The sequence below is a fragment of the Scomber scombrus genome, chromosome 22, assembly GCF_963691925.1.
Source record: "Scomber scombrus chromosome 22, fScoSco1.1, whole genome shotgun sequence".
NCBI lineage: Eukaryota > Metazoa > Chordata > Actinopteri > Scombriformes > Scombridae > Scomber > Scomber scombrus.
Window position 1 is genome coordinate 17919015 of NC_084991.1, and position 15363 is coordinate 17934377.

Sequence of the window (15363 nt, forward strand, 5' to 3'; positions counted from 1 at the left end):
CAGACCAACGTCATTAGCATGCATTTGGCATTATTTATACGTGTGCTGGAGGATCAGAGTGGGACATCTGCTATGTGTTGAGTGAGTGAGGAGGGCCATTTGAGTGAGCGTGCTGAGGACCCTGATTGATGTCGCACACAGCGGAAAGTCCCGGCGGTCCCATTAGCAGCTACAGTCTGCATTACTGTCACACCCGTCAGCCATGATGGAGGATTGCTTGGCTGATACAACCATCAGTAACCTGCCCTGTCTATGAAACAACACACTGGGACAAATGAATCGAATGCCGCACTTCCCAAATGAACGCTGGTTGAAACTCGAGACACACTGTGCTTTAATGCAGCCCTCAGCCCTTGTGAAATTGCTCCCATTTCCAGCAGCGCGCATTTGGCATTCATCAAAATCGATATCACCTTTCAAGCTCATTGTTGCCTCTGTGGCCTGTTCTCAGCCATAACCATCCACTTGGGGTTAATAACAGAAGAATACTGTCGGATTACTTGAAAATATTTACATGACAACATAATATGGTATTATATATGTGCAGCAGACACAGTGCTTTGTTTTGTTAGAATGGTCCAGATGCAGGATTTCATTACTTCCCCTTTCTCTTGGGTGAGTAATGATATTGGCCTTATTCACAGGTGCGACACGGATAAGATATGAATCACCACACAAGTGTTACTTTTAATGTCACACTAACATATATGTCTCCTGCACAAGAGTATAATACCCAAACTAAAATAAAGTTCTACAAAGAAAAGATATGTCAGTGTTGAACATTCCTGATTGCCAATTCCCATGGCCTCTGGCATGTCTGCATTACCCACAAAGCCCTAAGGACCATGCCATATGTCATACCAGTGCTCTTAAAATCACATCAAATGTCGCTGGCTGTTTAAACAGCTCAGTGTTTGACTACACATGACAACACAGTAAGACAAAAGACTTCTTGTACCCAAGTACCAAGTCTTTTTCCCCCAAAACAATTAGCTTCATACATGACAACAGCACTCTGATGGGTTTGTAGAAAAATAATTTACCCTTTCAATCTAATTACCCTGATCCCTCCTGCCCCCAAAGGCTTCCAACTCACAATGGAGCTGTTTGTAGAACGCTGAATGGGGATTTTTAGTTGACATAATTGTGATGAATATGTAACTCAACCAAGACAAACAACCATGGATATTCAACAATAACTGAATTAAGACATGACTAGATGTATCTTGTGTTCTGGCATGTTCCCTACCAGAAGCCTCAGGTACTGGGAATCAACAGACCAGGCTACGTCAGTGTGGGTTCATGTGCACAAACGTGCGTAAGTGCTTGTGTTTTGTGTGTCTTCCCTGCATCGGACTATCTGCAGGCCAAAGCACACACACATATAGGCTCATTGTACAAGCATTTTGCAATGCAAATGTACAGTATATCCATATGTTGCTGTGTGTGGTTGGACGTTTGAGCATATAAACAAATACGTGTGTATGTGTAAATCATAAGCAATTACTCACTATATGACACAGATGACTTCTTGAAATCTCTGGGGAACAGAATATAATCAGTAGGACTCTGCTTGCTTCAGACAACTTCAAAGAAGAAGGAGGAATGTTGGGGTTGATGATTATCTGAACTCCACAGGACTTGACTGAAGAAGCACAAAAGGCCACTAAAGTCATGCATTTCATGTTCCTTGCATGTTTTGGATGAAACTGCATGTCTTGACATTAATGCTTGCTCTAGTTTTCCTGCACTTTTATGAATGTAAACAGTGTTGCAGATACTGTGCAACAACTATGCAAATATGTTATTATATATATATAAACTGTAGGTTTTGCATATTAGATATTCTGTAATGGACAGACTAAATGTGAACATGTTTTAGTTTTAGTTCAAGTAAAAGGAATGTAACAGAGACTAAGTTCTAACAGCAATACTCTTGCAAATGCAACTGCACAGGTTCATCATCGCCTACTGAAGGCATGTCTCAAGTTCAGCCAAAGGCTGCACAATAAAAACACAAATTCCACTGTAGGAACATGGCAATTTAAATCCTGCTTTCAACACTATTACTAATCCACTCCTAACAACTCCTCTGACTTGTCTTCTCTGCAGTGTTTCAGCCTCTGCTGGTCAACAAGGTGAAAGCAGCGACGGCAGTGGACAGCAGTGTCAGTAATGAGAATGGATAGCAGCTTGGCTACACTGTCTCAGCCCCAATTGATCAAATGGCTGTGAAGAGTGATGGACCTCGGTGTGGGGAGAGAGCACTGTGCATGTTCTTATTCTTTTCACATCCATTCTAATTTGGCTCTGTATTGATAACTTCTCGCCCTTTGTAGCAATGTACGGTGCATGTTTGGGTGCAGAATAGAGAAAGCATTCTTTTACAGCCGTGGAGCAATATTCATCATTCTGCTGAAAGAATGAAGAATATAACTGAAGACATTTGTGGATTCATGATTGCTGTGTGTGTGTGTGTATGTTCAAGTGCAGTGATCACTTCTAACTGAAGGCTATGTCGATGCATGTATTAATGGTTGCTCTGAGCAAATAGCTGAGAGACAAATTATTTAATTAAGTTACTTTAACACTCGGCTGGCCCTGAGTTTGTCGACATCAATCAGAATGACCACTAGCATCTCCCCAGATGATGCTGAGGCGGCAGATGCGAGGCTGGCTCATTGTCATGGTGACTCCATTTTGGGTGAGGACTTCATTGTACACATACTGTAGATGTGTCTTCTTTTTCTTTCTTTCAAACATACATTGTTGTTCATTCTGTCTCTCTAAAGGCCTCCTCTGAAGTGGTGGTGTGCATCGACACAGGGTCACATTTGATCCAATACCATAACCCAGTACAATTTCCCCTTCTTCCATCTTTAACTACATTCCATGCCTCATAAATGTCATCCCAGTCTGTCTAAGCATTAATCTCTATGAAGCTGGGGCCCAGTGACTCTCCAAAACAAACCAGTCTTGTTGAACTGCTCCCCTGCTGAATAGTAGAAGCTTGGCAGAGCATGAGGAAACAGAGAAGTATGGATTGAGAGGGAGGAGGGGCGCTTCTGTCCATTTTTTTTTTTTCGGATGCAGGGGAGTGCAGCAGCAGCAGCAGCAGCAACAGTGGGGTCTCCAGTGGGAAAAATATCAGCAGCATTATGGAGTGGGGTTGAGCCTGCCATCACTATCAATGAGAGGAAGAGGCCTGTCAGAGCGCACAAAAGAGAAAAAGACACAATCCGAGACAAAGAAACGGGAGGGATGGAGGGAAGAAGAGAGGAGAAGAGGGAGAGAGAGAGGGAACACATGAGGAAGCGAGAGACAGACAAAGAGAGGGATTAAAAAGCATTCCAATTAGAAATGGAGGAGCCAGCGCAGGAAAGAGCTATAGAGAGCACTGATGAGAGACTTAGATAAACCACCACAAACAAATTGGCAAATTGAAAGAGATGGAGAAAAGATAGTGAGCGAGAGAGAGGAAGAAAAAGAGGCAAAGACAAAGAACGAGCAAGAGTGAGCAAAAAAAGGCATGGGCCAAAGAGAAATTAATTAATGACTCTGACAAGAATGAGGCGAAGAGGAACAATAGGGAAAAAATAGACAATAGGAGACAAAATTAGATGAAAGGGAGAGAAACGTCCTGTCACAATGGCACATCAGAGCCTGCATGTGGCACCACTTGATAAGAAGCGTCTTTGCCACCTTCCATGCTGGCACCCGAGTCCTCCTCCTCTCCCTTCCCCAACCATCTGTGCCATACAAACACACCAAGCTGTCCGTCAGGGCCTCTAGCTCACAACACGCCAGTTTTGTGACATCAGCCCGGAGTCCGGCTCCTGATGATAACTAGGGGCCCCCAGATCGGTGACATCATCAACCCACAAGCAGAAGGTGCCAAACAGTTAGCTACCACAGAGGGAGTTTTGAGTCATGTGAGCTGGGATTCCAACCACTTAATGGTTATTCTGGACAGGGCACAGAGACACGCAAAAAGAGGGAGAGAGTTAACGGGACTTTTGGGAAGATGATCGACTTCACGACTTTTGAGTTATGCTCTCTTCTTCCTTTACTTTCCACTCTGCCTGTGCCTTTCCATCTAAAATGTCTGTGAACAGCTGTGGGTATTTGAGTTCGGCTTACACACCACCCAGCAGGGTAGCACCCGCTGGCCAAGAATGACTGACATCTGACAAAGAAGAGATAGGCGTGGAACACAGCGTGGCAAAGTTCGACACGAGGATGAATGACAAGTAGAAATCCGCTCACCGAGAATAGAACCACATGTCCTCAATGTTGCCCATTGACACCTCGAAGGAAATGTGTGAAATTATGTTAAAGAACTAGGTTGTATTACATTAATTCTGCCCAATAGTGTTCATCTGGATCGACAATTAACAATTATTTTCAGTATAGTTTCAGTATATCTTTCAGTATTATTTTCAGTATATCTGTGACAATTATTTGATTAATTTATCAATCAATCATTCAGTAATGAAAAATGTTCATCATGTTTTCTCAGAGCTCATGGTGATGTCTATAAATGGCTTATTTTGTCCAACCAGCATTGAAAAACCAGAAGACATTTGGATAAAATAGAGTTTATAATTGTACAAAACAAATGAAATCAGCAGATTCTTATTTAAGAAGTTGGAATCAGTGAATGTTTGTGATTTTTCCTCAAGAAAAAAGGCTAAATCGAATAAATTGTTGTGAAAAAATAGTTAATGTTCTATCAATTAGTTGATTAATTAAAGGATTGTTTAAGTGCTCATGCCATCAACGTAATCATCCAAATTGAGACTCTTAATCAAGTGTGTAACTTAACCACTTTTAGTGTCTATCTGTTAATTTAACTATGTTCAAGTGATGATTTAGAATAACTACAAATAAGCAACCATCAGAAATATAGAAGCTGGCATCAAAAGTATCATTGTGCTCTACTTCTTTCCCTCCTTTGCTGTATAATCTATTCATCCTGTAAAAGTGTAGCCATATGTGTGCATGTTTGCAGTGTGCCCTCTTAAAAGTAAGAGGGGAGAAAAAGTAATATCATATCCATGGCGACAAATCAATTTTCACAGATGAAGACTGAAAGGGGTGACAAGCAATGGAAAAAGATGAAATGTCTACAAGATATCCTGAACTGGCAAGACTAGAATAATGACAGCACTTTCCATCTCTCTCTCTCACACACACACACACGACCTATTACATTCTCGATATCCGGTGAACTTGAGAGTTCCTGCACTGCCTGGCAGTATATAGCAGAAGCTATAACAGTTCTTCCTTAGCTCGGGCAGGTATCCAAACAGCCTCCGCAGGCTTTGATGAAGTGTCCTGTCATGATGTCAGCCTCCATTGGTCTCTTGCTCACCTGGGACCTCCCTCATTCTTAACAACTCATGGCTGAGAGGAAAAAAACTAAAAAAGTGAGAAGGGGGCGAGCTATAACTGGCCTCCTCATCCACAGGCTTTTCCTCTGATTCTCACTTCTCCTCACATCCTCTTTCTTCTCCTCTGAAGCCAAATAACAAAATTTAAAAACTTTAGATATGGACTAATTTTTATCTCTTTTCACTTTTCTTTTCTCTCCTTCATCTCCCTCTCCCTCTTCCTCCTGCTTGCCGGCTGTCAGCAGGTTAAAAAATGGCTCGCCACTAGCGAGGGAGAAACAATTACTCATGGTGCAGGCTGTATAGACATTAGAAGCTCTGTACTCCTCTGCGATCTCAGGCCATGTGTTTCTAATTAAACGGTGCACTGGAGGAATTATCAAAGCTTAAGATTGCATAATGATCACTGGCAGATATCTGCGGCAGGCAGTGACACTCTTTGTCTCGTGAGGCACACAGTGGTTATATTGAATTAAAATGAAAGTGTGTCAATAACTGTCTCTCAATAAGTGAGAGAAGCATTTTTGTTGTGTGAGGATTCCCTGATTGTATCATATACATGTTCGTAAAAGGTTTGTTACAACATCATTACTTTAGAGTAATTTATGATACTGCTAAAACCTGAGCGCTGATGGTAGTAAAAAAGATAAAGGAATTCATTCAAGGGATGCTTTGGCAAGGCTGTTTCTATTCATGAAGAATATTCTGCCTTAATTCCCATTTCTATGCCTCTGTGATGATCAGTAACACCTACCCTGTTTTTCTCCTCACCAGTCTTCTTCTATCATCACACAACACCAGTTGGCCAGAGACGGACATGGCCGATTTAGCTCACCAAATGGAGGCATGTTCATCCTTACACAGAGAGACACTTCTGTAATAGACATCGGGCCAGCTTCTGTGAAACATCACACATGAGCCTGCACACGCATGTGCTTACTGCACAAAGCACACACAAACACACTTAAATCCTGGTCTCCATGGTGATTGTTTTAGTGCCCATGTGAACTTGCCCTCTGCATCTGTTTCTGTGTTTGTTCCTTTCGTAAAAACAAGAAAAAAAAACCCAACAACAATTACTTATTCATAACCACATAACTATTTTCATTTTCCACACAGCATTTTTAGAGCGCCATAAATGAGCACAATAAATACTCTGACCAGAATTCAACAATAAGAAGTTAGTACAGCAAACAAATAAAGAAATCTTCATTTCTTCAAAGAGGCAAACAATATTTTGTTAAAGCTTGCTCTTGTTTTACAGAAGATTGCTGAATACATGATATGAAATGTTCACCATTGATGCACACAATCGTCACAGCCATCAGCAGACAGTCCAAGTTGAAGGTTTACACTTGTAACAAGGAGGGAGTCTAGAAAGGGTTGCCAAAATGTCCATTTGGACCTCCGAGTCCATCTAGTGGATACAAGGAGGATTGCATGTAAATTACATTCATCTCGTCACTGTTTTCATTTGATCCCAATCCCAATACTGTGTCTCACCAACACATAAGTGTAAGTAAATCCATGTTATGTGTAGCATGGATCCTATTCTGGCTGAGGAAAAGGTGTGTGTGTGTGTGTGTGTGTGCGCATATGTGCGAGTGTAATGGTATGCTCATTTAAAGTCATCCAGAGTTTCCCTTACACACAGAGACACACACTTGTGGTCACAGTATTGGTGAAAGTTTCCCTGCCACACAGAAGAAAAAGCTTACCAATGTCTGCTGAACTGTCTGAACACCAAACCACACACAAAGTTCAAACTGTCACCAATAAATCTTGTTGTCTAGAACCGTAATCACCTGAGACAGAAAACCGAAACAATAAGAAGTTGCGTAGGGGATGGACTGTTTCGCAATATCTTTGAAAATAGTTGCAAGAGCTCCAATGATTATGAGGGTCACACAAAATACAACAAAAAAACACACTAAGTAATTTTACTGTTATGTATTATCACAATCAAACCTGTGCAATATCACTATATGGCAAAATATTTTAAAACATTAATGAATCATGCTCATTTCACTTTCTAGACCAGCGGTTTTTCCTTACAAAAGGGAGATTTTTTTGCCAACTTAATATACATGTATATATACGCATTATATACTGTGTAATACTGTATATTTAATTGAATTAAGAGTATGTACAGGCTCTGACCAATCATAACAAATGCTCATCAAGTTCAAGGCAGAACACAACTCAGAAGATAACGTTATCTACATGTTTTTCTAAAAAGGTGGATAGACTCCTTTCAATTGGGGCATTCATCAACCAACTTTAATGTAATTTATAATTATAAAGCAGCTGTTTTTATTTAATCCTAGACTGAAATTACATGCAGGACAAATAATATTATTTTAGGATCACTACAAGCGTGTCAACAGTGTAGATTTCACTCACATTTGCAATATTTAATAGTGCATGCAATTGAGGGTAAGTACATTTCTTTTTTTTCTGTTCAAACTGCCAGGTGGGTAAACTCAAAGCTCATTTCTGCTCTGCAGTAGTGTATCAAGGGTATACAATATTGAGTTTCTTCATACAGGCATACTGCTTGGTTGTACCTATAAGAAAGCTACTTTACAGGAAAATCCCTGAGCCTGAAGCTATCATTGTTTATAAATCACATTTGCCTGTAATCATTTTATTCGCAGATATGTTTCACAGATGGGATGCAGCAGTCGCCAGGAACGAAAACTACAACATTCAAAATCATGTTCACTGGACAAATCTTGATTTATTGAGACACTTTCCATTCTAGCCCATGTTGAAAAGGATATCCAGATGTAAAGACTGTACAGCTTCCACAGCTGCACACCTTAAGGCCTGACACGCACCTTTCTATATGGCAAGAGGAAAATTAAGGTTGACTCTTCTAGAGCTCCAAGCATAAACACTATCAAACTCCCATGAAATACCACGCAGTGTTTATATTTCCAATCCTGCATTATTGCTCCATAAATGTCAAAATTATATGCATATCAAGGCTACGATGAAGGGAAATACCTCAAGTGTGCTGCTGCCGTGAAACTGTCAATTAAAATATTGCTCTCTGTAAACACATCATTTCCTGTGAACCCTAGCATGAGGAAATCCATATGCCTGTTTCACATGCTGCTGACTGTATGTATCAAAAGTTTTTAAAGAATTTACTTCAGTAAAGGAATGTTAAATAATTCAAGCAGTAATGGCTGATATGAGTGATGACAGATGTTGGACAAGTTGGAGAAGATAATTTAAGTTGTTGGGAAGGATGTAACAACACTCTGTACTACTGAAATGCACATATGTATTAAATGTAGGGTTGATATCAGGTTAAAAATTTAGATTTCACATGTCATGAATGATACTAAGAGATATGTCAGAAACTAAACCTGTCTGTCACGATTGACTGACTTTGACATAGAATCTATTTTAAAGCTGGAGTGTGTGATTTTTGTCTCCATCCTCTGGCAGTGAGAGTAATAACATGACCTACACCGCTACTGTTGCAGCTTTAAAACTGTGTATAAATTGTTTTGAGTGTCAAACAACCCCCACAAAATGACTTGTTCCATTATCAGAATTTGATCCAACAACATTTGGAAAGTCTAGAAGAGCTGCATCACTAAATAGTTTTAACCCCAATCAAGCTAGCAGAGCGTAAACAGGAAGTTAGCTTGCTTGGTCAGTGGAAATCTTACTACACATCAAATGTCAAATGTCAGATTAAAACCTTCAGTACAGGGCACGCAGGTGGTTGAGTGGTTAGAGCGCATGCCACGTACGCAGTGGACCCCGGTTCGAATCCCGCCCGGTGGACCTTTACTGCATGTCACACCCCCCTCTCTCTCCCATGTTTCCTGTCTGGCAACTATCAAATAAAGGTGTCTATGCCTGAAAAAAAAATCTAAAAAAAAAAAAAAAAAAAAAAAAAAAAAAAAACCTTCAGTACACTGTGAAATATAGAGAGATTTATCTGGCGGTGATAGGCTTAATCAGCATTGTGTGAACTCATTTGGCATGGGCTTGAATGTAACAGACGTTCATTTAAAAGTTCCGCACTGCAGGTTTGAAGGATAATTTTTCAATTCCTTCTAATGGTCAGTATGAACAGAATGAATAACTACAGCAAGCAAAACCCATTTTAATGTTCATATGGGCACCCAACTATTGTTTTAAGACGGAAAAAATGTGAACATATGCTTTCATCTCTGTTATCGAGTGGCACCACAGAATGAAATAAAAATAATAATTGATGCGTGATTGTGGTGAGACAAAAGACAGACTAGACCCAAAAAGTCCTGTTTCAGTGCAAAAAGTAAAGTTTTGTAGGGTAAAATTGCTTCACAAACTGCCTGCAGTTGTGCAAAAACCATTCAGTCATTCAGTAAAAGTGTGCTTTCTAAAACAAAGAATGTGCATCTCAGTATGAGGCTTGTGCTAATTTACCCTAAAACATCTGAATCTCCACTGAATTGTGTACATTCTACAAAACTAAACAGCTGTCTCTTCCCTTTAAACCAATTTGCCATTTGTCTTTATTGTCTGTATCTTAACTACTGTGCTATAATGGCAAAGTGCCTCATGTTGAAGTGTTTACTTCCCCAAGGGCACTCAATAACCTGTTTACTGAGCACAAACTCTCCCACTCAGTTTCTTTCTCTGAGCTCACACCACTCTCATGACCAAGTCAAGGTCGCTCCCATGCTCTCCTCCATGCCATCAATCTCAGAGGGAGAGGCAAAACTTCCTCTCACGCTATTTTCCTCCTGTGCCTCTTTTTGTTCCTGTATGATAAATACACTTTCCCTCCAAATATTATATCCGGTTCTTCTTCTATTTGTCTCTGAATGTAAACAAACACAGGTTGACAGACTAATCTGTTTTATACAAAAGTCTTCATCCTTTCCAGCTCGCCACTCTGTGTTTAAACCAACGCTGCCGTTCTCTATTTCTGAAAGATTGTCAGTCATGTTTTTCATTGACCAGAAAGGTAGAGATGTTATCGATATCAAGTGGAAATAACATACAAAACCACAAAAACAGTTGCATACCCACAAAAATACAATCTTTCACAAAAGACTGGATTTTAGTAATTAAAGAGTATTTTTGTACATAAATTGTTTATTGTGACTTGTTGCAGCTTTTCCCTCTACAGTTTTTTTTTATATAGACAACATTTCACAACACTGCAAAGCTGAGTATATAGTTTCCGTATGTGCAGACTAACAAACTGACAGAACAATCCATAGGGTGAAGAAACAGACTGTGGCCAGCTTGTAAAAGTTTACAGACTCCAACCCTTGCTTTTAACAGTAACACCACTCAGCCCATATGAATTTCAGTGTAACGACACCATCAGTGAATGTCAAAGAAACCAAGTCAAAGTCCAACGCTCCCGACATACTTGACGCATGAAATTCCATAGCCTTGTTGGCCTGCTTTACCACACATAAGCAACACAACATCCATCACTTTGAAGCACATGCTTTTCACCCAACAGACAGTTCTCTTTGACTCACGCTGGGAAACGAGTCCGTCAAGTAGGACCGTAATGTAAGCAAATCTGATCACATACCACAAATCACAACAATCTACTCCGTACAAAGAATGGGTGTTAAACACACTGATACACAAACCTAGATTATGTAAGCACACTAATCTAAACTGTCAGTATTTATCAAAATGGTTGAAGCTAGTCAAATACAAACAGCACATCAGTCAGATTTTTTATTGCTTCACAGGACATTTTAGTCAGAGGATACTGGCACTGGCATGAGTCTCTAATTTCCATTTCACAGGTACCACTATGGCACCTGCGGTGTAAGTGCAATAATACATCACAACATGGTTGTGTAACCCTCCAACCAACCCACCATCTGTTTGGTATCAATCAGTGCCCTCATCAACATGATGCTCATCATCATTATCAGACAGCAGGCTTTTAAAAAGCCGTCTTGAAGCACTTTCAGAAGTTTGTTTCCATCTAAATTCATTCTCCCATGGATAAAGACCCTCCCACATACACATACAACAGAAACCACAGCTTTCTCAAATGTGGGGTACTGGGAACTGAGGGGGTCTATGGTAGGAACTCATAGCCCCATTTCAAATTACTATATGACATGTTGTAGCTGTCTTAAAATACGTCTTAAGTACAAGTGTTTTGAAATGACAAAATTAAAATTGACAGATTAATAAATATGAGTGTATTCACTGCAAATGCAAAATGAATCATTTTTTTACTGTTTAGATTTAGTAACAATTCCAGTTGTAACAGTGCAAACCATAGAGCCTCAAGCTGCCACTCCCTTCCAAAGTGTTTATGGGCAATTGGGCATAGTTTGACAAGTTTCTGAGTGGACATTTTAAACCCCAAACAAGGGACCATCTTTGGCTTAGAGTTAAGGTGAGTTGAGTGGCTTCGGTCAATCGAATAAAACATAGTCTGCTTCGGAACAGTGCTTCCCAAACTTTTTGGCATGACCCCTTAAAATGAGGCTTTGTCTAATTGCAGCCTCTCGTCACAGATGGCATTTTGTCTCTGCAGGGTGATTGAAATAGTTTTAATTCAAACTTAAATAAATAAGCAAAACCAAAGATTACAAAAAGTTCAGGAAAAATAAATATGGTTTTGTGTAGGAAAATAGTGTTTTTCTGCTTTGCTAATCTGCTAATCATCTTGCAACACCTCAGATTTATTCTATGATCTCTTGGGGGTTCTAAAACCCTAGAGTCTTAAAATTCTTGCAAAACCACTAGCAAGACACACAGTAAACATTAACTACTAAAGCAATATATTGCGGAGCAAAATAATTATTGACTTTGATTGCTTTGGAGAGGCTGGGGGATTTCCTATTGATTTAATGAATTATGAGCTTTTAAAGACACCCACTTTTGTTTGCCACCCATTCTGCACGTACATAAGTAGGGCATGTCCACATTGACATCCACACTCATTTCTAAATACTAAATAAAGGAATTTTTAAGAAACTTGGGGCAGATTTATGTTCGATATATGTTGGTGTGCGGGTCTTCAGGTTCCTGATCCTTGACGTCCGGTGCTGAAGTTATCTAAACATGCCATCTCCTCCCCTACGCCTTTGATCCCTGCAGAAATCTGTCAAACACATTTATGTCCAGAACTAATATGCTGCAGGCCAGAGGCAAACTCGTTGAGAGGTGCATCAGAGTATGACGGTCAACATACAGATCGTAGATCTAGAAACCAGGAGTCATATTAACAAAACGTCCTAATGCTAAAGGACTAATTATTATCTCTTTTCACTCTTATTAGCTGAGTTTATAGTGTTTATGTAAAAGGAAAGACAGGGTACAACTAAAACAGTGCTTGCTATTGTACAACTTTTATTCTAATTTTGTAGGTTTTGGTGAACACACCTGCAGTTTGTACACAAATGACTTAGCCTATTTGGAACTGCGCTGACTGTCATGATCATTTATCAAGACACCTTTAATAGCTGACAGATGCTAACTAACGTGCAACCTAATCTGACCCACCTTTGTAGCAGAGTCTATAATTGTGACTGACTTAACTTCAAAGTATTTTTCCATGAACTATTATCATTATTTTGTCTGTACTGTACTGACACTAATCTAATTCTAGTTTCAGTTCAAGACAAGACACGTATTGTCTTCCAGATCTTAACGCAGACGTGAAGACAGGGGCGAGTTATTGAAGCACGCCAACACAATGATTCCTTAACCAGACTTCATCCACTTATTTCAACGTGCACCTTCAGGCATTTTACTGTCAACAGAAAATGCCTTACAGAAGTCCTTTCCCACACGTCTCTAATGCTAAAGGCACCAAAGCATTCGATCACCACAACTTAGCCCTTAAGTTTTTCTGCACATATTGAACACAGGTGCACTTGCTGACACAATAGCTGCGTTGTGCCAGAATAAGTTTTATGAGAGCTCAACTAAAGCCTTATAGACACAAAAAACCCATAACCGAAGTGTGTGATAGCACACTGACATGCAAGGGGAAAAAACAGAACAAGGTCAAATGCATTCATTTATAATTTAGAAATGAAATCAGGACATTTTTTGTTTTTGTTAAGAACTGGAATGCTTTGCTCTCCTTTGGGTTAAACTGCAGACATTTGTGTGTGCTACTCTTATCTGTGCACATGCAAACACACTTTCCCTGGTTGACAGATAAATGGATGTTGCAACATGTGTTCTAAGGAACTTCATTAGCTGTCTCACTGAAATATCGTCCCTCTAACTACTACAGTGTGATGAGGATAGTGGGTGTATGCAGTGTATGTATGTCTGTGTGTGCTTGTGATGCAGAGGCCTCAACTCCCAACACATGGGAGTGGTGAATCGCCAGCTGCTCCCAATTCTCCCTTATGGGTCTCTCCTGGCAAGGAGTGTAAACCGCATGCTAATCTGTACAACCTCTGGGTTGTGTGTGTGTGTTTCTATCTTGTCAGCATCAGTGTGCCCTTTTACTGCATTGTAGTATGTGTGACATCTGCAGGAAATGAGAGCCATCTTCCTATAGCTGATGAAGACGAAAGGACTGACAAACTCTATAGGCTCACAAAAGCCAAAAATGTTGGAGAATGTCCAAACTCTTAAAACTTTTTGCCCTTTTTTCCCTAAATGGGTGACAATGATATATCGCTCTGGACCAAAAGTGTCTTGTAAGTAATCTGGGGCAGAGGGGAAACAAAGGAGAAGGGAAAAGTTGTGCTTCAAAGACAAATAGCTGGGTCATATGGCAACAATATAGCACAAACAATGATGCACTAAAAATCTATGTGCATGGCTTTGTGTTTAATATATATGGAGACTTTTACACAACAGGACCCCTAAAACCACACTAGCACAGCATCGAGAATAAATGTGGTTTGAACTGGGAACACTCCATAATTTTCCAATGTGGAATTGTGGGAGACCCCACACATAACAAGTGTTTTCACAATCTTCTCTTATTGAAGCCCAGACATTACATAATAAAGTTACCAATCTCAATCTAACACAAGCTTGCGTCATCTTTTGACAGTTTGGGGTGTTTATTGTGCATAAAATATTATGCAAAAAGAAAACAGAAAAAAGGCAGATTTGACAACATTGACTCGACATTGATCTCTGGCTTGTAAAAACAGGTCGAACATTCTGCAAAGTGAATATAAAGTGTGTGTAGGATCAGCAGGCACTCTTCATGAATCACTTCTAACATGAATTAGTTCAATGACTTTGTAAATAGCATAACTGCCGTTTGGTTCTCATTAGCTAACAAAGGTGTTTGAGAATCAATCAGTAACTCCTACATACTACAAGATGTCACAGAAAGGCACTGAACAGATCAGATGTCAAAATTGATTCTTTACAAACATAACATTATATTACAATAAGGTAATAGAACTCCTTGTTATAAGGGAATGCCACCATGAGTGTCAAATGCAACCAAATTGGATTAATCAGGTCAGGTTTGGCAGAATTCATTAAATTCTTCACTAAATGGAAATTCTTTGTCTCCCTCTAGTGGTTTACCAGTCCAGCTGACATGGCTCTGAGACATACAGTAAGGATCATTCGCATGCTGCAGATTGTAAAGCCCTTTGGGATAAACTCATGACTTATTTTGGGCTATTTAAATAAACTATCTTGAGTTGACATAATAACCTGATGCTCATAATCCAATAATCTAGAGCACTGCCAAACTGCAATAATGGCATCATAGCTGCTTGTCTAAACCGAGTCTAAATATTTAACTTTCATTAACACAATGTAATTTCATAATGCAACAATATTTGGAAATGTATTTATTTATTTCTTATGAATATTTTGAATAGTACAGTCAGTAGCTGGAGCACATGCCAGTGTTTGTCATCATCTCATCAACAACCATCATCATACAGTAGCACCCGTCATTTTTAAGTCAATCATGAGAAAAATAAATCCTAAGAGGTCCCTTTCACAGTACTGAGTCATGGCAATAGTGATG